Source organism: Heterocephalus glaber, unplaced genomic scaffold (assembly GCF_053883595.1).
Source record: "Heterocephalus glaber isolate CG9 unplaced genomic scaffold, H.glaber_assembly_v1.0 deba00000594, whole genome shotgun sequence".
NCBI classification, from domain to species: Eukaryota; Metazoa; Chordata; class Mammalia; order Rodentia; family Bathyergidae; genus Heterocephalus; species Heterocephalus glaber.
The window spans coordinates 20,756,634-20,781,020 of NW_028258151.1; the positions used below are offsets into that span (position 1 = coordinate 20,756,634).

The 24,387-nt window shown below is 44.8% G+C and overlaps 1 protein-coding gene across 12 annotated transcripts in view; it reads right to left on the reverse strand.

The window, feature by feature from the left end:
• Kcnq1 (potassium voltage-gated channel subfamily Q member 1) overlaps positions 1 to 24,387 on the reverse strand; it is a 360,400-nt gene that overhangs the window by 319,314 nt on the left and 16,699 nt on the right. The gene's annotated exons all lie outside the window — the stretch shown is intronic.

The following is a 24,387-nucleotide window of genomic DNA, read 5'->3' on the forward strand; positions in this document are numbered from 1 at the left end:
GTAATATTTTGTTTACCTGTCAGAAATATTCACATTTCAACACGGAATTAGTATAAATGGAATTTTCTATTCTTTGTAAAAAAAATAGTAATTCTACAAATACAGGCTAATACAAAGGTGTGAAGGTGGCAAAAAATAATGATGTGACACTGCACGGTTGGGAAGCTGCAGGAATGCAGGACATTCACACATCGTGGGGAAAGCAATGCAGCAGCTGTTCCTGGGGGATAGCAGGTGCTGCTAACAACCTAAGCCCTGGCCTTTCAGCCCATCCCTGGCACTTCTAGGTTCTACACTGAAGCCACACACACACTCACACACACACACACACACACAGAGACACAGATTACTGGGCAACTCTGTTGCTACAGCACATATGTCAGGTTATACTTTGTAAGTTATCTGGCATTGCACAATGTTAGAAACTGAAAATGACTACAAAGAGGAGAGGAGCTGAGTAACCACAGTGAATCCACAACCCAACCCCCTGGCTATGGTCCACAGTCTGTTAGGAATCAGGCAGAATAACAGATGGATAGCAAGCAAGCAAGCGAGTGAAGCTTCACCTGTAGTTGCAGCTGCTGCCCATTGCTCACATTACCCCCTGGGCTTTTCCCCCTGTCAGACCAGTGACTCTATTAGATTCTCATAGGAGTGAGAACCCTAGTATGAACTGCATATGTGAGGGATCTAGGCTGCATGCTCCTTATGAGAATCTAATGGCTGATAAACTGAGGTGCAGATAAGGCAGTGATGCTCGTACTGGGAAATGTAATTATATATAGCAAACATATATTAATTTTTAAAAAAGGAAACTAAAAACATCTTCTACCTCCAGTCTGCAAAAAAACTGTCTTCCATGAAATCAGTCCCTGGTGCCAAAAAAGTTGGGGGCCACTGCCATAAAATGCCAGGTGACCATGAGAAAGAACACAGAAATTCCTGAAAAACTGATATACAGTGATCTGTGAAGTGAGAGTCTCCTCAACAAATGGAACTGAGCAAACTGGATGTCCACATACAAAAGAATGAAGCTGGACCCTTACCTCACATTATATACAAAAAATGAACTCAAAATGGAGCAAAGACCCAAATGTAAAACAAAAGAGTACAAACTCTTAGAAGAAAATATAGAACCAGAGCTTCATGTCATTGAATTTGGCAATTAATTCTTTGATACAGCACCAAGGGCAAAGGCAACTAAAGGGGGGAAAAAATAGATCAACTAGTCTTCAGAAAAATGTTTAGATTTTGTGCCTGAAGAGACAAAACCAGCACCAGCAGAATGGATAAATGCAACCCAGTTGTGCACTGTCTATGGGACTTGCTTTAGCTCCAAAGACACAAAGAGGGTAAAAGTGAAGGGATGGAAAAACATACTCCCTGCCAATTGTCACCAAACAAGAACAGGGCTGGCTTTATTCGTATCAGAAAAAACAGACTTTCAGTCAAAAAAAAAATTGACAAGAGACAAGGAAGAACATTATCAATAGAAGGTTCAATGCAGCAAGAAGATAGAATTATGAGCATTTATACACCTAAGGACAGACCATCAAGACATGTGAAGCAATGACATGCACAATTGCAGGGGGAAATAGCACTACAGTCACAGCAGAAAATATCACTTACTGCTAGCACAGCCCCATAATGGAAGGAAAATCCAGAAAGAAGGTAAATGAGTAAGCAAACGACAGAATACAACAAACCAAATAGATATAACAAACATACACAGAACATCCTACTCAACAACAACACACACACATTCTTCTCAAGACCACATTGGACCATTTCAAGGATAGACCTATGTCAGGCCATAAATTAAGTCTCAACAGTTTTTTTTTTTTTTTTTTGGTACCGGGGATCGAACTCGGGTCCTTGTGCCTGTGCAGCAGGCGGCAAAACCACTGAGCTAAATCCCCGGCCCCAGGTCTCAACAGTTTTAAAGAGAGATTACACAAAGAATATTCTCCAGCTACAGTGGGATAACACTAAATCAGTAACAGAAGGACAATTTGGAAATTCACAAATTTGTGAAAATGAAACACCACATGCTTAATCAGTATGTCAAAGAAGAAATCAGAAGGGACATTAGAAAATACTTAGATACAAATGAAAATGAAAACACAAAATACTAAAATGTAATGAGTGCAGCCAATGCAGTGCTAAGGGAGAAATTTATAGCTGTAAACTCTTATATTAACAAACAAAAAAGATCTCAAATCAACAACCTAACTTTAGTACTTAAGGAATTAGAAAAAGAAGAATAAACTAAACCCAAAGCTGGAAAGGAGGAAAAGAAATAACAAATTACAGCACAGATCAACAAAATGCAAAATGGAAAAACTATAGAGAAAAATAAATACAATCTAAGACCAACAAAATTGCTTGACATCCAGCTAGATGACTAAGAAAAAAAAAGGGAAGAATCAGATTACTAAATTTAGAAATAAAAGTGGAAGCATCACTTACTGATTGTAGAGAAAAGATTATGAGTATTATGAATAATTGTATGCCAACAAATTGGATAATCTAAATGAAACGGACAAATTCCATGAATAAATAGAAAATGAAGATAAAATCTGTATATACCTATAACTAGTACAGACACTGACTTAGTAATCAAAGATCTCCAAACCAAAAACAGTGCCCTGGACTAGATGGCTTCACTGGTGAATTCTATCAAACATTTTAAAAAGAACTAACATTAATTCTTAAACTTTCCCAGAAAATTGAAAAGGACTTCCTGTATTAGTCTGCTTTCTCTTACTACAAACTACACGAATCCGGTTCCTTTACAAAGAAAAGAGGTTAATTTACCTCACAAATCTGGAGGGTCAAGAGCATGGGGCTGGCATATGCTTGGTTCCAGGGAGGACCCCATGGCTGCTTCACCACATGGCAGATGGCACCACAGTGGGAGTACGAGTGAGAAGGAGACATCACACGATGAAATAGGAAGCCAGAGGGTTCAGGACAAGGCTTCATAACAGCCAACTCTCTTGAGATCTAACAGGGTTTCCTGAGAACTAAATACCTTCCAAGGATGATGCCCTTTCACTTAATTACATTGTACTGTATTAGGCTTTATGTCTTAAAGGTCCTACCTCCTCAACACTTTTATACTGGGGACCAAGCTTCCAACACACAAACCTCGGGGGTCAGACTCAAACCATCTCTAACCCATAGTGGCTTCCTAACTCACTGAGATCAGCATTACCCAGATGCCAAAGCCAGATAAAGACACTACAAGAAAACTAGAGGCCAATATCCCTTATGAATGTTGATGCAAAAATTCCTCAAAAAATACTACCAAACCAAATTAGCAGCATATAAAAAGATTATACACCATAACCAAGTGAGATTTATTCCTGGAATGCAGAGATGACTTAACATAACAGAAGGTCATTAAGCTTAACATAATGAAGGAAAAAACCCACGTGATTACAATATAGAAAAGGAATTTGACAAGATTCAATACTTTGATGGTTGAAAACTCAACCGACTAGGAATTATAGAAATTATCTCATAATACACACCATATATGAAAACCCCCATAACATCACAATGATGAGACAAAGTTTTCCCCTAAAATCAGGAGCAAGCAAGGATGCCTTCTCTCACCACTTTCATGAACGATGGTGAGGGAAGCTACAGTCAGTGCAATTACATGAGGAAAAGGAACAAAAAGCATTCATATATAAGGAATTAAAATTATTCCTGTCACAGATCATATAATCTTACATGTAGAAAAATCTAAAGATTACTTCCAAATACAAACTTACTACAGCTAATGAATTCAGCAAAGTAACAAGATAAAACAAGATTTTTTTTAACTACAAAAATCCACTGTTTCTATACACTAAAAATGAATAATCCAAAAAGGAAGCTAATAAAACATTTCTATTTACAATAGTGTCAAAGAGATACTTATTAATTAGTCAAGGGAGATGAAACAGCTGTGCAATGAACACTGTGAAACATTACTGAAAGAAACTTACAAAGACTGAATGGAAACACATCCCATGCTCATGGAAGACTTAACACTGTTGAGATATCAATGTACCCAATATTACTACAGATTCAATGCAATTCCTATCAAAATCTCAATGATGTTTTTTGGCAGAAGTAGAAAGTCTATCCTAAAATTCATATGAGATGTCAATAGCCCTCAAATAGTCAAAACAATCTTGAAAAAGAAGAACGCTAAAGACTTACCTTTGACTAATTTCAAACTTAATACATCCAGGTGCAGTAGCACACATTACTCAGGAGGCTGAGGCAGGAGAAAGACCAGTGGGGCAAGGACAGTCTTTTTAACAAATGACACAGGGGAAACTGAATATCAACATACAAAAAAATAAAGTTGGACTCCTACCTCACAGCACATATGAAAATTAATTCAAAATATATCAAAGATCTAAATAAGACTTAAACTATAAAACTCTTAGAAGAAAACATAGGGCAAAAATGTCATGTTATTGAATTTGACAATGATTTCTGAGATATGGCACTAAAAGTATAGGCAACAATGAAAACAAAGTAGACAAATTAGGCTGCATGAAAATTTATAAGTTGTGAGCATCAAGACAATATCAAGAGAGTAAAATGGCAATCTAGAGTGGGAGAAGATACGTGCAAATCATATACCTGGTAAGGGATTAATATCCAGGATGTACAGAGAATTCCTAAAAAACAACAAAAAACCTCAGATTTCTAAAATGGGAAAAACACTGAAGTAGATCTCTTTCCAAAGAAAATTTACAGATGGCAAATAAGTACAGAAAAAGATGCTCATCATTATTAACCATCAGGAAATGCAAATCAAAACTACAATGAAATATTACCTCACACTCAGTAGGATGCTATTATAAAAGAAACAGAAAATAGCCAGTGTAGAGGAGGATGTGGACACATTAGAACTGAGGTGCATTTTCAATAGAAATTTAAAATGGTGCAGCCACTGTGGAAAACAGAGTGATGTTTCCTCAAAAAATTAAACATATAATTACTGTATGATTGAGCAATACCCCTCCTGGGTAAAGGCCCAAAAGAATTGAAGCAGAGTCTCAAAGAACTATTGCATATGCATGTCCATAGAAGCCTTATGCACAATTGCTAAAACACAGAAGCAACTCATGTGTCCACCCACAGACAAATGTATAAGTAAAATATAACACATATACATAAGAGAAGTATCCATCTTTACAAAGGAAGGAAATTCTGCAATTTGCTAAAACATGGATGAACCCTGAAGATAGCTGTGTTAAGTGAACTAAGCCCATCACAAAAGGACAAATACTGTGTGATTCCATTCATAGGAAGTCCCCAGATGGGGGTGGCAGGATGAGGATATGAGGAGTTGAAGAGGGGGAACAGGGAGTCAATATTTAGTGAGGACAGAGCTTCAGTTTGGAAAAGTGAGGAAACTGGGGGGGGGGGGGGGGGATGTAGGATGGTGATGGCTGAACAACAACGTGAATGAGCTTAATGTCCCTGACCTGCGCACTTACACACAGCTAAAATGGGAAGTGTCATGTTATGTGTATTTTATCATAATTTTTAAAAAATGTACAACAGAGCATCTCTCATGTGCTTCCCTTGGGCGAGGAGGAGGGGATGTGGGAAGATACACAGGCATGAGCTCACTGGTGCCAGAGGACCACAGGGAGGGCAAGCTACATGGAAGAGCCTGAGGATGTGCAGGGCAGGGCAGGCCACCTACGGCTCTTATCTGAGGACACTCTGTAGACTCTCCCATCCCTGCACCCCCAGGTAAGCAAGCACTGAGCAGAGTCTTTACTGAATGGTCAAGGTCAAAATGGCCAGTAACAGACACATGGAGGTCATGCAGTCCTGCTCTGGGCTTCTGAGCACCTAATGCCCTTGCTCCTCCAGCATTCTTGCCAGAAAACACACGATCTCAATCTAATCATGACAGCCCATTGGACAAACCTAGATTGAGGGCCGATCTATGGAACAGCTGCTTGTACTCATCCAGAACACCAAAGTCACGAGAGATGGAGAAAGACTGAAAGCTATCACAAGTCACAGACACGGAGTTGTGAAGCCAGATGCAATATGTGGTCATGGTACAGAACATTCCAGGAAACAGCAGGGTTGACATAAGGCCTGTGGCTTAGTTAACAGTGACATACCGATGCCAATGTGTGCTGGTGGTGATGTCATATCTGACTACTAGGGGCAGCTGCGTAAGGAATCTATGGGTTCTCTCTGTACTGTTTTGGAGCTTTTCTGCAAGTCTTAAATTATTTCAACATAAAAAATGAAAAAGAAGTACAGAGGTGAGAGATAAGATCTTGTCACTCGCTATTAAACCCTCAATTTTTTACCTATTTCTTAGAATTGCAGCCTGTGACCCAGCCCCACTCACCTCCCACCCTACCACCAAACCACCCCACCTCATCTCTCCAGCCCCACCCCCTGCTGCTCCTCACAGGTGCCAAGCACAAGCCCACCACAGGGCCTTTGCATGTGCTGTCTCCCCTCCCAGATGTATGTCCTTCAGAAGCAGGCGTGACCCACTTCCTCAACTGCCTCAGTTCTCTGCTGAAATACCATCAGTCCAAGAGGCCCTCCCTGGCCACCTCCAAAAGATACCCCATCACCCTCTCCACCCTCCCTCTGCAATGTGCTGTCCCTGGGTCTAAACCCTGCTGGATACATGGCATGTCTGTTTGAGCCTCTATGTACTTTCTGAAATACCATTTCCAGGAGGGTAACATTGCTACCTCATTACGGTTTCCGAAAAACTCAGTTTCACACATGCCCAGCGGGTGAGTGGCAGAATGGACCAAAAACAGCTATGATGGACAGAGGCCAACATTAAGGCAAGCACCTTTCATGGTAGTGAGGAAACGCTGCTTCTGCCTCATCAAAGTGGTGAGGTGTTTTGATGACAATATCCAGCTTCAGAGAGGGTGGGAGAGTGAGTGACATCCGGCATCGCAGGGGAAGCTCAGCGAGGAAGCCCTTCCTGGAAGACAGTTGGGTGAAGGGTGCCAGAGCCATAAAAACATGGGAACCCTTTGATCCTGCAGGCCTCCTGTAGACGGGACCTGAGGAAACCATCCTGTGTTCCAGGCAGAGCTGATGAACAAGGATTTGCATCATAATGCTATTTATAAGAGTAAATTAGGAAATAACCCAGGTGTCAACAACAGAGAGTTAAATAAGTTGTGTTTGGTAAAACAGTGGAAACACTAGGCGGCCACTAGCCTTTCTCACTCAGAACAGTGTGAGAAATGTCCATAAGCCAACAAGAAGGTACAGCTGAGTTCCCTAGTTCACCCCGATCTTACCAAATATTTGCTCATCCTCTGGGCTAGGAATAACCCACCACTCTGCAGTCAGCTCACTTCATCCTCGTACCATCACCACACAGGCTAAGTATTCTGTTTGCACTTCACAGATGAAGAAACAGACAAAAATGAGTTCAGCCTGTGGAAGGTGGCCACGTGGCATGTGGAGAACAGCCTTGCTGCACGCCAGCAACTCACCACTGAGGCCACTGTGTGTGCAGGTGTGCCCTCAGATATACACATGTGTACACATGTGCATAGCAGTGAGAAAACAACCTCCCCCCACCACACACACACACACACACATGCACACACAAACTTGCCTAGAAGACTGGAAGGGAACTAACAGCAGACATCTCTGGCTTTAGGTACAATTATTTAATTTCAATTTTCTCCTTTGAAATTTCCAAATCTTCTCTGGTCAGCATTTCTGCATTTTGTGATCAGATACAATGTTCTTGAGTCGGGTGAGGAGGTAATCAGAAGTCTTCCCAGCAAGGACTGGATTGTGTGACCCTAATAACAAGTGCCACAATGCATCCTGTCTTTCTGTCTCAGAAAGGCACACTACCCACTCCTGTGGTTAAGAGACCAACCCAAAAGGACCGTGGTAACTGTGTTTGTAGCCTTTGTGTCCTTTCATCTCAAACTTGCAGAGAAGTTGCAATAATAAAGAACTCCCGAACAGGCTTTGCCCAGACTTGCCACTGTGCCCTCCACAGCCCTCCTCTCTGCATTCCTGCTGAGCTTCTCTGGTCTGTCCGCGGGGAGGTTGGAGGCCCCACACCTGTTTCCCAGGAGGAGCATGGATGCCCTCTCTTCCAAGACCACACAGCGCAGTGTCACAGCTGAGCAACTTCACACTGATACAATACACCTCTCTACCTCACACACACACACACATTCTAAAGTCAACAGACACCAACAACTGTCACTACAGCTGTCTTTTCCGAGCCGGGATTTAGTCCAGGGTCACAGACCACTCATCATTCTGTTTCTTGTTCCATTTTCCCTTGCACAATTCCTTCATCTCTCTGTAGTATTCTGGCCAGTTCCCCTGTTAGGGTCCTCCAAATAGGTGACCTGGTGCTCCCGGTTAAATCCAGGGTGTGTGACTGGCGGGAATGCAAGGAACTAGGGGACACCCCCTGGGGACCCTTGAAGTTGCTGTGTCCCATTCTTGGTTAGTTAAGGGGGTCTCATATGGTTCTTCTCCTGGACAGCTACCCTGTTCCTTTGGTAACTGCAGTAGCTATGGGAGATGCCCTGAGACTACATGCAACCAGTGTCTTCCTCAGGATGTGTCCCTAGCATGCAGCCCTGATGACCTTCTACCTCTACCATTCCTTCCACCTCAGGAACGGCTTTTGGCTAAAGAATGGGGATGCTCCCTTCTCTACACCATCCACTTGTGGCTGGTGTCAGGATGCCTATATGCTATGTGGATGCCTGTGTCGTGGCTTCTAGTCTGTTGTCACTATGCCATGCTGTGTGTGGGTTCACCTGTTATTCTGCTGCAGATTTTCATATCTCCATTTGTACACACAAGCAATCTGTAGCTTTCTCCCCACCACCTCCACTAGCTAGGCTTTTGCGTCGGCACCATGTTTACCTTTGAGCCAGGCAGTTTGCCCATTGAGCTACTCATGTGGGTTGGCTCTGGGCCATGAATAGCGTCCTGTTTCACCAGTGGGAAGGCCCAGGGTCACCTGGCATAGCAGTTTTTCCAGGAAAAACTTTTAGATGAGGAAAGAATTTTCTACGTATTTTTTATTTTAAAGTGTTCAAACATGCAGAATGAACAGGCACACATACTCAGTACGCGGGACCTGCCACTCTGCTGTGTGTCATTGTCCCAGGCCGCCCTTGAGCCACTTTACTTTCGGATGTACTCAAAGCACACAGCAGGTACTTTGACAATGTCAAATTGGTTCCATACTCACTGAAATCTTTTCCAACAATCAATCATTTCGCCAAGTTTTTCAAATTTCTTAGAATACAATTTCAGAAATAACTGTCAAATTTAAATCTTTTTCAAAATCTGTTGCAAAAGTTCCTTGTCATGTTTAATGTTTAGATACTTGAGGATTTTCCTTGCTTGGAATTATTTTTTCTCTCAAGGAACCAAGCAGCAGCTCCTGAAAAGAATTGTCAATTCTGTTGTTTTGTTTCTTGTTATTTTCTATTCTTATCTATTATTTATTTCTGAATTCCTTAATGTGAACTTTTAAACTTACTTGCCTAGATTATTTTTTTCTTTTTTAAAAATAAAAGTACAGGCTGGGTGTGGTGGTGCACACCTGTAATCCCAGAACTCGGGAGGCTGAGACAGGAGGATCACCATGAGTTCGAGGCCAGCCTGGGTTACATAGTGAGTTCAATGCCAGCTTGGACTACATAACAAGACCCTGTCTTAAAAAACAAAATAAAAATAAATAAATAAATAAATAAATGAAGGTACATGTACCTATGAATTTGTCTTAAAGATATGAACACATCCTTGTAATTTTTATATCTACCATACAGTAAAATAATAGTTATTGCTGGGTTTTTTTCTAAGTAGATTTTTCTTCTGAAACAATGATACCCAGTATAGGCTTTTAATTTTGGAATGCACTGAGGCCTTCTGCAGTCTGGTATAAGATCAATTTTTGTGAGTGTTCCAGGAATATTGTAAAAGGCACATCTTTTGCATATAGGATACAACATTTGGTATTTCTACTAATTAAATTATATTAAGTCAAATTATTTGTTTTTTTGATGTATCAAAGACTAGATGAGGTAATTAAAGTTTTTCTTTTCCTCTGCATTTTAAATAGTTTTTATTTCACTGCCCTCAATGAAAGTTGCAGGGGTTGCAGGGGTCTTTTGGTACCAGGGATCGAACTTGGGACCTTGAGCTTGTGAGGCAGGCGCTGGGACCACTGAGCTAAATCCCTGGCCCGAAAGTTGCAGTTTTATAGCTGACTGTCCTCAGCAATTTAAATTGCCCTCTTTGCCTTGAGATTAAGGTAGCGACTTCTGCTATCTTTGGGTGTGTGTACTTGAAAGTCTTCAGCCATTCTTTTGCTCTGATGTGTCATACCTGGTTTCGTCATTAAGCAACATATATTTTAATTCAGTTTAAAAAAAATCTAGAGATAAGAAACTGGCCTTGAGGAAGGAACTCCCACCCTGGGAAGTGTGAAGGGCACGTGGAGACAGCCCTCGCAGCACACATTTCCACAGCAATATGACTCACAAGACACACAAGGTATAAACAGTTCAAATGTCCACAAGTCAAAAAATGGACAAGCAGAAGTTGGAGAGTCCACACAATAGGTCACTGTTCATCTTAAAAAGGAAGGAAACTAGGACACACAACTCAAGATGAACCCTGAAAGCTGCCTTGAGTGAAAGACAACAGGCACAGAAGGCCACGTAGTACACAACTCCACTTACATGAAACACCCAGAACAAACATAGAGGCAGACAGCAGATTACTGGCTGTGGGGGCCCAGGAGGCTTGGAGAGGGGCTGCTCATGAGTGCAGGGCTTCCCTTCTGGGGTGATGTTCCAGAATACTAAGAGGTGACAGTTACACTTTCTGAATGCACCCAATACCACTTGATTATACATTTTAAAGTGGTTAAAGTAGAAAAAGCTTTATGTGTATTTTACCACACACACACACAAAAACACATTTATATGTATACACACATAGTTTCCAAAGCCACACCTATGGGTTTTCACTGGCTCTGCCCCTCACTAGCTGTATATCCCAAGCCTCAGTTACCCCATCTGAGGCCCATGGAGAGTTTTGATGAGGCTGCTATAAGCAAGTCTGCATATATGTAGTACTTGACCCAGGGCACCCAACTGTTATGATCTGTAACAGTCCATCCCAGCCATGAACACTCCTTCCCAGGACCTAATCCAGGTTCTACCAGCTTCAGGGGGCTGCCCCACAAAGGCAGGATGCTGAGGAGGTCCAGGGAGCCCTCTATCCAGCTCATAGCCAACATGGGACATTCTGATACAGTGAAAAAGCCTCCAGGTGACACATCAAACCATTGGTGTCCTGCGTGGTGGCAGCACATAAAACACACACCTGCCCTTGCAGTCACATCCAGTTATCAAGCATCAGTGTCTCCAGTGCTGCCCCTCTACTGGGAACAGTGCTAGAACTCTGGTCAGAAATGGCCCTGCAAAGGCCCTCCCTCTCCACCCTGCTCCCTGGGAAGAGCCTGACCCCACCTTGAGCCTAGCCCCACATTCCTCAGGACTCTGGCTAGACTTACTTGTTCCCAATACAATGTCCCCCATATGAGTCCCTACTATAGACCCACAATGGACACCCCAAGTCCCTGACATCTATCCTGGGCTCCCAGGGCCCCACCATACTTTTCTACCAGTTTACTGCTGCAAATGGAGAAACAGTAACAAAGCTCATCAGAACCTATGGACTGCTAGAGATGTAGCTCAGTAGTGTTGTGCCTGCCTGGCAAGAGCAAGGTCCTGAATTCGATTCCAGGTACACACAAAAAAAATAGAACCTATGGGCTGGCCTTTAACACAGGATGACCTATGGACCTTGTCCATACAGCTGCTTGTCAGCCACACAGTACCTTCTGTCTATATCACACTGTGAGTCGGCCCTTTGGGCAGAACCATCTGGACAAGCTGAGGGAAGAATGCTTGAGATGGGTGGAACTCCATCTCTCTCTCTGTCCAGAAGGTGGGAACCTCAAAAGCCAGTGCCAGGGAGGAACAACAGAGGCCCCCAGAGAGGCCTACACCCACCCAATCACCATAAGACGCTCTATGCTGGTGCCTGTCTCAGTGCCAGGGAGTTAAGGGGAATTGACCCTTGGCTAGGAACCTAGCACTCACTCCTCCAATGAGCAGGGGGTGGCAGAGCAGGTGTGGCTCTCCCATGTACCCCAGACAAGGAAGGAGGCCTAGTCAAGGTCACACAGCAGGCAGGAAGCCCAAGTCACCAACCGGCACTACATCCTTGGGTATCCCCACCCACACTCTGTTGCCGATGACTCAGAAAGTCTTGACATGGAGCTTTCTCCTCCAGTCACTCTTCTAACTCCAGCCAGGAATGGAGGTCAATACCCTAGCCCAAGCCATAATGCAGTGGAGCCATGACTCTTCCCTGGGTACAGACACCTTACCCCGAGATGTATGGACCATCTGGGGGCTCTGCAGTCCCTTCCAGCTCTGTCTCTAGGAGTGAAGCATGCACATATATGTGCACACACATACATATTAATAAACACACACATGTGCACACACACACACACACACACACTTGAGCACACACACACACAAGAGACCGTGAAGCTGCCATGCTGAGAACCCAGAGCCAGGGCATTGGCCCTCCGAGTCCCAGGAATGTGACGTTGTATGGGCTGAGATAGATTCAGTGGGGCTCCTGGCTTTGCCAGCATTTCAGTGGACATGCAGGAGCTAACAGGAGCCCCCAGAATCACTGATAAGTACTGAGGACAGCCTGGTGGGGTAGGGGGTACACCCAAATGCAGGAGGAGGGGAAAAAGAAGAAAGGCAGGAAAGGGCAGGAGAAGCAGTGGTATTTGGGGTATGACCTTGCTCACTCCCACTTGAAAACAACACTAGTTCCTACTGATAAATAATCCCAATCCCATCATCAGGTCCTCAACCTTAGCCACTGGGAGATTAAGATATGGTGAAATGATAAGGGGCAATGTGACAGCATGGAGTCCCCAAGAGAAAGGGAGGAGGGACTTCTTACCATGGTGCTGGAACTATCAGGACTCTAGAGGCAAAAAGGAATCCCCATCCCATCTGTACCTCATGGCAGAAATAGAAATGAGCTCAAAATGGGCTCAATGTAAAATCTAGAACTACAAAACTTCTAGAAGACAGAAAATCTTTGTGTCCTTTGGGCAAAGATTTCTTAGATACAATATCAAAAGCTCACTCCATGAAACAAATTGATAAATTGGACTTCCTAAAAATTAAAACTTTTGCTTTTTGAAAACATGATTAAGAGAACAAAAGGATGAGCCATAGATCAGGGAAAATCTTCAAGGAATACACCTGATAAAGGACTTAGTCTCAAATATGACCTTATGAAACATACAAAGAATCTAACAATGAACTCAAACTCACCAATAAGAAAGCAAACAATTCAAGTTTTCTCAAGGGACAAGAGATGAACAGACATCACCAAAGAAGGTAAATAAGCAGGTAAAATGTCACTCCACATATTTAGCCACTGGGGAAAAGCTAAATAAAACTACAGTGATGAACCTCTGCAGATGCATTAGGTTGGCTAAATTTAAGGCTGCCCACACTAAGTGCTGACACAGTAGAGCAACTAAATTTCCCACATGCCCAGTGGCTCAATGTGCTGTGGCCACTGTAGAGGGTTGTTTGGCAGGTTTCCTAGAAATCTAAACCAACACCACCTTCTGACCCAGCCACTCCTAGATATTTACCCCAGAGAAATGAAAGCATTTATCCCAAGACTTTTATGGAAACACTCCTAGCAGCTTCATCTGTAAGAGCCCAAACTGGAAGCAGCAACAATTGCACACAAAAACAATCTGGAATCCCTGGTACCAAAAAAAAAAAAAAAAAAAACAACGAAAAAAACCAACAATCTGGAGTCCCATCTGTACAACAGGACACTACTCAGAAATAAAGGAAAAGAACTATTGCTGCATATAGCAAAAATGACTCTCAAAGTACAGTAATGGTTCAATGAACAACAGTATATCAACAAATTTGATAACTTAGAAAAGAATGGCCAAATTCCCAGACACATGTACTTTACTGAGACTGAATCATAAGGAAATAGAAAACATGAACAGAACAATAATGAGTAATGAGATTGGATCAATAATAAAATGTCTCTCCATGTACCAACTCTCCACAATAAATGCAATCATTATGTACTACAAACATGTAGTAAAAAATTAATTAATTTAAAAAACAAAGATAAGACCAGATGGCTTTACTTCTGAGTTCTGCCAACCATTCAAAGAAAAACACCAATTCTCCTAAAATTGTTTTCAAAGACTGAAGAGAATTCTTCCAAACTCATTGTATGAAGCCAGAAAAAGATACAAAACAAAACTATAGGTCAATATCCTTGATGAACATAAATGTAAAATCCTCAAGAAAATACTGGTAAACCAAATCAGAGTACATTAAATAGATTACAGTATTTGCCATGATAAAATGGGATTCATCTCAAGAACATAAGGATGGTGGACCAGAGATTTAGCTCAGTGGCACCGTGCCTGCCTTGCAAGTGCAAGGTCCAGAGTTCAATCCCCGGTACTTCTGCCCCCCATATATAAATATATATATATATGTGTATATATATATATGTATATATATATATATGTATATATATATGTATATGGTTTAACCTACATACAAATTAGTAAACAGGATACAATTTGTCTAGAAAATGAAGGACAAAAATTGTATGATCCTCTCAATAGTTGCAGAAAAGTCACTGATAAAATTCAACATTTCTCTTGAATTCCCTGTGCAGCCCAGGCTGTTCTTGAACATTACAAGCATGTGCCACCATCCCTGGATTAAAATTCAATATCTTTAAATTATAAAAACACTAAACAAACTAGGTATAGAGGAAATGTACTTAAATATAGTAAAGGCCACTTATAATAAGCCAATAGCTAACATCATACTGAATAAGGAAAAGCTAAAAGCTTTCTCTATAAGACCTGGAACAAGATAAGGACACCCACTTTCACTTTTTCTCAACACAGTACTGGAAGATCTAGCCAGAGCCATCATGCAAGAGAAAAAGATAAGGGGCATCCAAATAGGAAATGAGGAAGACAAATTATCACTGTTTGTAGATATCTTATCTCATACAGAGAGAATCCCAAAGAACACACACACACACACACACACACACACACACACACACACACACAAATTGGAACTAATGAACACATCCAGCAAAGTTGTAGGATTTGAAATCAACATACAAAAATCAGTAATGTTGCTATATGCCAATAGTAAATTATCTGAAATAGAAATCAAAACAGCAATTCCATATACAATAGGTACAAAAAATAAAACATTCAGGAATAATATTAGCCAAAGAGGTGAAAAATCTCTACAATAAAAACTATAAGATGCTAACAAAAGAAATTGATGAGGACACAAAAAAATTGGAAAGATATCTCATGTTTATGGATTGGAAAGAGTCAATATTGTAAAATGTCCACACTTTCCAAGTGACCTACTGATTCAATGGAATCGCTATCAAAATACCAATGACATGCTTCAGAAAAATGGAAAACACTCCAGAAATTTATATGGAACCAGAAAATACTCAGAATAGAAAAAGAAATTCTGAGCAAAAAGAACAAAGTTGAACATATCACAATATCTGACTTTATATTACAAAGTTACAGTAATCCAAACAACATAGTCTTGGCATTAAAAATAGAAACACAGACCAATAGAACAGAATAAACAGCCTTGAAGCAAGCCCAGGCATCTACAACTGATTTTCAATAGAGATGCTAAGAGCATAGCATACACTGGATAAAGGAAGTGTTTTTATTTTTCAATAAATGGTGTTGGTAAAATTAGATCTATATATGAACAAGAACGAAACTAGACCCTTATCTTTCACAAGATACAAAAAAAAATACTCAAAATGGGTTAAAGTCTTAAATGTAAGATCAAAAACTATGAATCTACTAGAAGAAAACATGGGGGAAATGCCTGAGGACATGCAAATGGGTAAGGTTCTTTTGGATAAGACCTCAAAAGCACTGGAAACAAAAGCAAAAATAGATAAATGGGACTACATCAAACTAAATAGCTATGTGACAAAAGAAAATAATCAGAGTGAAGATACAACCTATAGAATGGGAGAAAATATTTGCAAACTATAAATCTAATAACTGGTTAATATCCAGAATATATAAGGCACTCAGTAGCAAAATAAATGATCCAATTAAAAATGAGTAATACACCTAAATAGACATTTCTCAAAAGAAGACATATAAATGGCCAACAAGAACATTAAAAAAATGCTTAACACCACTCATCATTGGGGAAATGCAAATCAAAACCACAATAAGATACCACCTTGCTCCAGTAAGTGTGGGTATTATCGAAAAGACTAAGATAAGTGCTGACAAGGATTTGGAGTGCACACTGTTGGTAGGAGTGTAAATTAGTACAGCCATTATGGAAAACACTAAGAAAGTTCCTTTAAAAATTAAAAATAGAGCTACCATATGATCCAGCAAACCACCTACTTGCTGGCTACATATTCAAAGGAAATAGAATCAGTATGGTGAAGAGACACCTGCACTCTGTTTATTGTAGCACTATTCACAATAGCCAAGAAATGGGAACAATGTAAGAGTTCATCTACTGATGAGTGGATAAAGAATTACACACAATGGAATACTATAAGTCTTAAAAGATGAAGTCCTATTATTTGCAATAACATGGATGAACTAGAAACCATTATATTAAGTGAAATAACTCAGGCACAGAAAGACAAGTACTGCATGAGCTCACTCATATATGGAACCTAAAGAGTTGATCACCTAGAAGTCGAGAGCAGAATGGTGGTTACCAGAGGGGATGGGAGAGTAGGAGAGAGGGATAGGATGGGAAAAGGTTGATTGATGGTTACTAAGTTAGGTTAGGCTCTGGAGAGCCATTGCACAGCAGGAGAACTGGAGATAACAATTATGTATTGTATGCTTCAAAAAGCTAGAAGAAAGGATTTTTAAAGTTTTCACCATAAGGAAATTTCTATAAACATTTAGCCAGATGTGGCAGCACACGCCTGTAATTCCAGTACTCCTGGAGCCTGAGGCAGAAGGGTCACAAGTTTGAACCCAGCTTGGATAACCTAGTGAGAACCTGTTTAAAAAAACAAACAGCAACAACAACAACAACAACAAACCACAAAGGAGTGGGGATATAGCTCAGTGCAGAGGCCCTAGGTTCAATCCTTAGAACCAAAAAATAAAATAGAAGTTTGAAGAGACAGATATGTTTCACCTGATTTAAATATTATACAATAGATACATATATCAAAATATCAGGAGGTACCTCAAAATATACAATGCTATACTGTTATATATCACTTTAAAAATAAAGTATAGCCAGGCATGGTGGCATGCCTATAATTCTAGGATTTGGGAGACCGAGGCAGGAAGACTGTCACAAGTTTAAGGCCAGCCTGGGCTACACAGTGAGTTCAAGACCTGTCTGAACTGCATAATGAGACCCTTCCTCAAAAAACTAGAAAATAGATAGAGTTTAAAAAATAAAGTTTAAAAAAGAACTAAAAAATGTTCCTGAAGGAAAGATGCCAGACAAAAAGAATTTGCTGTGTGATTCTGTTTATATAAGGTCCTGCCAACACAAACCAGTATGTAGGTGGGCCGGAGATTTAGCTCAGTGGTTCTGCCACCTATCTCGCAAGCAAATGGTCTAGTTTGATCCCCAGTACCAAAAAAAAAAAATAGAGTACAAATCAGTATGTAGGGGGTCAACAGCAGACCAGAGGTCATTTGACTGAGGGGGTAGAAGACACTTTGGGGTGACTGTGCTCTCTCCTGATGGCAGTTTCACAGATGCCTGCATATATCACAGCTGATCAAACTGTCCAACTTAATTGCATGGAGCTTGCTGCTTGTCAATTATGCCTCAATAAAGCTGCTTTACATAAAAAAGCTATTTTGAGAGGAGTCTTTGGTAACTAGGATGGCAACGGGTTGCACAGCCTCCAAGAGACTGGCAGCCTGGGTAGGAGTGAGCCCTACTAGCACATTCACTCTCTCCCAGGCATGGGTCTGAGCAAGTCACAGCCAGCCTCTGAAGGAGCTGCTGTCATTGTCCCCACCTTACAGATGAGAAACCATCCCAGCTGGCTCAAGACCACAGTTCTTGGCAGAGACAGGAGGCTGTTTCCTGAGGCTGTGTCTGCCTTCCGGTGGTTTCTCAGCTGACCCTCCAGCCACACCACATCTCCTGCGAAAGCCTGAGTCAAGCCAGCTCCTCCAACCGTCCTTGATCCAGTAAAGAATGAGGGCCACACAGCAGGCAGCTGAGGGACTAGGTGCAGTGGAGGCTGGCTGTGCACCTCATGGGCCCCCATCTCCCTGCTGGATACCAATATCCATGGCCTCAGCCCCTCCCTGGGGAACACTGTGGCATCAGGGGATAAACTCAGACCCCATCACTGTCACTGCTGCCCCTATAGAGGCACCCTGATCCCCATCTTATGGAAGCCCATATGTGGCCCCTCCTCTCCAGGTCACCTGCCTCTCTTTGAAGGGTCACATAACACCTAACTTCCCCTAGGAGACCCTCTCCTCGGTTCCCACAGCCCCCAAGTGCCCTCCTACCCCGATGCCCACAAACCTGTGTAGAATAGTTCCTGGGCCATGACCAGGGCCAGTCCTCAGAAGGCAAGTTCAGTTACATTGTGTGCTGGGAGTGAGTGGTAGACAACCACATCAGGCGAGGACAGAGGCTGGGACCTCCTATGACTCACCTGTAGCAGAGTGGCAGGGACCTGTAGACCCCCTGGGCCTTGTAGCCACAGAGCCAGCCTCCCAGGCACGGAGAGGTGGGCACCACTTAACAGGCTGGGGATGAAGAAGCAGAGGACCATGGCATCCAGGGTGGCAGAAGAATACAGACCTTCACAGGGGGACAAGTCAAAGCAGGATGGACCAAGGTAGGGGCTACTCCACAGAGGGCCTCCCAGGCATAGCTGGCCCCACAGTGAGTACAGGCAGACTGGTGAGACAAGGCCAGCCAAGCTGGACCCTAGGTTGCAAACCAGAGACCCTGAACTCCAGCATAAGAGGGCAGCACCCAGGGCAAGGCTAGGAGGATCAAGGCTGGGTGGGCCCAGGTGCACGAAATCAGAGAGTGGGCAGGGGCTCATGCCCAAGTCCTGCCCAAGTCCAGTGACTCATGCCCAAGGCCCAGAGCCACTCGTGACCATTCCAATCAGCCAATGACTATGAGCATCATCTGAGCCAGTCCCAAATGTCTGGCTGGGAAGCTGCTCATCTTGAGCTAGATGTTGAGACAACAAGCCTATGGCCAGCTGTTCCCAGTGGCAGCAGCACTGGACAGCCCTATCCCCTCTCTCATCTCTGTTATTGAAAAAGCACTTGAAAGTTTACATGGGTTGGCACCAAGCCCATCAGAGGGCATGGGCAGTGGGACCCACGAAGAGAGGAGGACCACACAGAGCCACACGGGTGGCCACAGGACAGCACAGAGCCACACAAAAGGAGCAGTTGGCCAACAAGACTGACATAGGACCTAGGCTATTCTTCAATCAGACCACTGCCTTCTCCCATGGCAGCACCTAGTATCAGTGTCCACAGGGACCCAGATGCTGACCCAAAGCACTTACTTACCTGGGTCTCAAGGCCTGCCTTGCCTTTTAAATCCTCCTAACAAAGACTTTATAAGCCAGGGTTCAAAAGAGCCACTCTGTGCCTCTCCCCCTCCCCTAAATGCTAAGCGATATCTGGGGACATTTTTCATTGTCACAATTGGAAGGGGTGCTACTGGCTTCTTGGGAGTCAGGCCAGGGCTGCTACTCAACCTCCTATCATGCACAAGACAGTCCTCCAGAATGATCCAAAGCTGCTCTACAAACTAAGCGAGCATAGACCCTTTTTCAAGATAAAGTAGCTGAGGTCTAGAAAGCCTAAGTGACCACCAGATACAGCCCAGGCCCATCCCTGGGGCAATGAGAGGCTGACTCCCTCCAACCTCCTGACAGGTGGCCCTGGACCACCCTGACTAGCACTTTTGCAGCTGCAGCCCAGCCATGGACAAGGGCCCACAGCAGCAAGCTCCTCAGTGGACTCTGATTTGCTGGGGCTGTGCTTCCCAGTTGAGGCTGGACCCTGAGGCTAGCAGAGGCCCACAAGAGTACCCTGACTCCCACCCCAGGACAATCCAGGACAGCCGGAAGCCTGTAGAAGCCATAGCTGGTGGCCCTGGCCAGCCCCTCACACCACCAAGAACACAGCCCAAGGCACTGAGCCCTGAGCCCCTGCCACTCCTCTTGCAAAGCAGGGGACATACCTGACCTAGGGAGGGAGCCCTGGCACCTTCCATCAACAAGCACCACACAGGAGCAACTCAGCCAGAGAGTCCCCTGCCCTTCTGGAGGGGCCTCCTTCACTCCAGGTTTCAGTTTCTCTGACTGTAAAGGGGGCGGGCACTGAGGTACAACCTGACTGCACTTCCCACAGCAACCACTGTTGTTGCTCAGCTCAGGGGGTGGCATCCTGGGAAGAGGCCTCAGGTATGTTCCCAAGTCATCTGCCTGAACTGTGGAGAGGCAGCTTCCCCAAGTGCTCTTGTGTGCCCAGCCCCCATATATATACACTCTTCAGGAGACCCAACCCCCAGTCAAGGCAGCTACTGAAATCCAAGGGAGGGATGGGTCAGGTTACAAGACCAGCAGGTGCTCCCAGAACCACCTAAATCCAGAACTACCTGGTAAAGCCCGGCTCGGCCCACCAGCTACAAGCCCATGGATGATCTTCTCAGCTCCCAGGAGGCCCTGAGGGTGCCCACTGCAGCCGCACTTCTGAGGAGTGGCCACCAGCACCATGGTGGCTACCCACACAGTAGGCATCTGGCTGCTGAGCAAGACTGCTCTGCCAAATATAGTGTCTCTACCCACAGATACACCTGAGACCATGCAGAGCTCAAGGTTACCCTTCCAAGACTACCTCCTTAGGAGGCACTGTGCCCTATTCCCTCCCTCTTGACCCCCCAAACAGCCAGGCCCACCTCCCACAGCACTCCACCCAGGACTTGCTCAGGCCCCACTTCTGAGGTCATCTACAAAGAGGTCCAGACTGACATACTCATGCCCTCTCTGGGCCTGCAGAGGGACCCTGCTCTGGCCAGTGGCAAAACAAGATTTGGACCATACAAATGGAGCCATAGGGCAGGGGCTGCACAAAACAACCCAAGAGCACTGGGCAGTTACCTGACAGGGCCCAGTTCTGGCTTTGCCACACAAAGTATGGGTCTCTTAGGGCCTCAACCCACATGGACAAGCTGCAGGGACAATAGGTCAGGGGTGTCTCAGCCCTGGTGGAGCCCATGGTTCCCTCAGCTGGCCCCCCGGCTAAACCAAGGGCAGCTTGCAGCTGCAGGGAGGGCACTGGGGCCTCCCAATGGGACAAGAGACCAGGTCCCCAGCTGGTCACTCAGATGAGGGGTCACAGCAGCAGCTGCAAGCCTGTACTGGGTCCAGGACATGCTTCCTTCCTTCCTATGGCGTGAGACCTCTGAAGGAGCAGTGGCCCACACCACATGGGACTTCCGCCAGCCCCCTGTGTGACAAAGAGGGCAAGAGAAGAGATGCCCTTGGTGGACCTGGCTTCTTTCATCTCTGGGTTCTATCCTCTGGGTGGGACCCCTGCTCCACCCACCTGGACTGTCCCCACTGGCACCACAGGGCTCCACTCTAGAAATCACCAGGTCAGACCTAGGCTCCTACAGCCCCCAACATAGACTGAGCAGTCCTGGCTGAGAGAGAAGCTAAGCTCTGTCACACAACAGCCCTGCCCACATCACATACTCCCACTCCCCAGGCTTTCCCAAGGACAGGACACAGGACATAGGGACCAATAGAGATAGCACCCAGGGGCAAGGAGTTCATGGGGTCCCTCATTCAGCCACCAGGCACATGCTACCACCTTAGCCACATCCCAGCCTCAAATCACCCTCAATCCACCTCAGAGTTCTCAGCCCTAGATGCTGGCAAACACTCCAGGGGCTCAGAAACCTCTTATAGGCTTGTTGCTGCTTATTCCCAATAAATGCTCTTTTATTATTTAAAACTAAGCAAGAATTTTTAAATTAAAAAATTTGAATGATCAAAATTCAAAAATCAAAACCTCTAATCCACAGCCAGAGACCACCACAGTGAATCCTTGATGTCCATTTTATGGGCCTACCGAGGCTGGATGTGTGTCTTGGCCCCAGAGGGGCACTGCCTACAATGCACAGGCAATACAATGTTGCCTGCCACACTGAGGGCCACCTTTCCATGTCAACCAAACCCAGTGCAATTCTAATCATCCCAAAGTGTCCTCTATGTGTCCTGACCCAACCACACCCAGATCCCATCTGTCTCTCCCCTGGCTGCATCTAGTTTCCATAATGTTGCCTTAGACAGGGCCCGACAGCCTGGGCCTTTGGTTAATCTGTGCAAACCCAAGTCACAGCAGCAAGCTCACAGGATCAGGAGGCCCTCAAAGGTGCCCATATTCTGGGATGCCCTTTCTCTGACCATCTGCCCAGCTACACCAGGAAAGAGAGTCCCATGTGAGGGGTATGTGACATCTAGAGGGACCCCCGTAGTTGCTGGGCCATGGCCAGGGGCTGAGCCCCTCCCAGGAACATTCTGGTTACCAACTTGGATCCACATCTTGGCCTAGGCACCTGTGACCTCTCAGAGCTAGTGTGTGTGTCCAGCTGAGCACTATGCCCAGTACACATGACAGCCACCCCCACCCTCACCATGTCCACCTCCAGAAAGAGGTTGCAAGGCCTGAGGACGCTGCCCGGGCAGTATGACTTTGAGGTGGCAGGCAACCGGCCAGAGAGGCCCTGATAAGAGCTGGAAGGCGAGGCCTGCCCCACAGTCTGAGGCCAGCAAAGCCACAGAGCCCCCAGCTCCGCCCATGCCCCTATGCCAAGGACAGCCAGAACATTCCAGCACTTGCCCAGGAGGTACCGCACCTCTGCAGGGCTACATCAGGGACCTTGAGTGTCCCCAATCCGAGGACAGTGGGGGCAAATTTTCCTGAGCAGAAACCACTCCCACCTCACAGACTAGCAGGGACTTTTCAAAGGCCCTTTGTATCCCTGTCTCCTGTTTGACTTCCAGCCAAGTGAGGTGGAGGTTAGATGCCCCAGGACACAGGAAGGTCAACAGGTCACCCAAGGCTACACTACAGGGCAGATACGAGCCAGGAGCAGAGAACCATGACAAGGTTCTCCGTTCTTCTAAAACAAACCAGGGGTCCTAGAATCCCCCAGATCCTGTCTTGGCAGCAGGGACAACTCCAAAATGTTCCCACTACCCTTAGACCTCCTGTGGCCACTGGTCCACAGCTCATACTCAAACTGGGTGTGACTCTCACCCACCAGCACCCTTTATAGTTGCTTGGCACACTGGGAAGAAACACAAATGTCAGGCTAGGCTCAGCTACAGGGACACAGCTTCTGTCCCTAACTTTCTGCTGTCTCTAGGCCTGCCAGCCTGGGGAGGGTCTCCTTTCTGCCCCTCAAAAGTGCCAGTCCATTTTACCTCCAGCACCTCTTGCCACCCCACCCCACCCCAGGCCTTGCCTCCCACATGGCTAGATTCCTAGGTGAGGTCACCTGAAGAGCACCTGCCCACCGAGACATGAACACTGGGAGAGTAGGACCCAGGAAACCCACTCCTTAGTCATGCGCAGGGGTTTTACAGGGACATGGTGGGGTCGTGACAGCTGCCACCCAGATCATGGCAAGGGGGTGCTGGTTCTGTTCATGGTTCCTGAGTGCTGGGAAGATACTGTGCATTCCACAAAACACGGGGTCTTCACCAGGTCCTCCCAGGCAGGGCTAAGGCTCAGGTCAGAGGTGAGTCAGAGATGACAGCACCAGATACTGACTCGATGCCCTTGGCATCCACACCCATGTGGGAGTCCAGCTTGTCTACTTTGAAGGGACACTATTGTGAGCCAGCCAGCACCCACTGCTCCAGAACCACCATCACTGGTCCAGAATACCGCAGCCAAGTTCTCTACAGCTCACATGAGATGCTTCCACAGATACCCTCCACCTGAGGAATGACTTTGAGTCACTTGTAAATCCCCGAAAGATACAATGAAGCCAGGTCTCTTCCCAGTCTGGGAAGACTCAGCTACCCTTCAAGTCTCAGCCTTTGTAAATTGGCCCAGGAGGCACAGGAACAATCAGTTGTAGGATGATCAGCGGAGCAGCAGCTCACCCAACCACCCTGGGG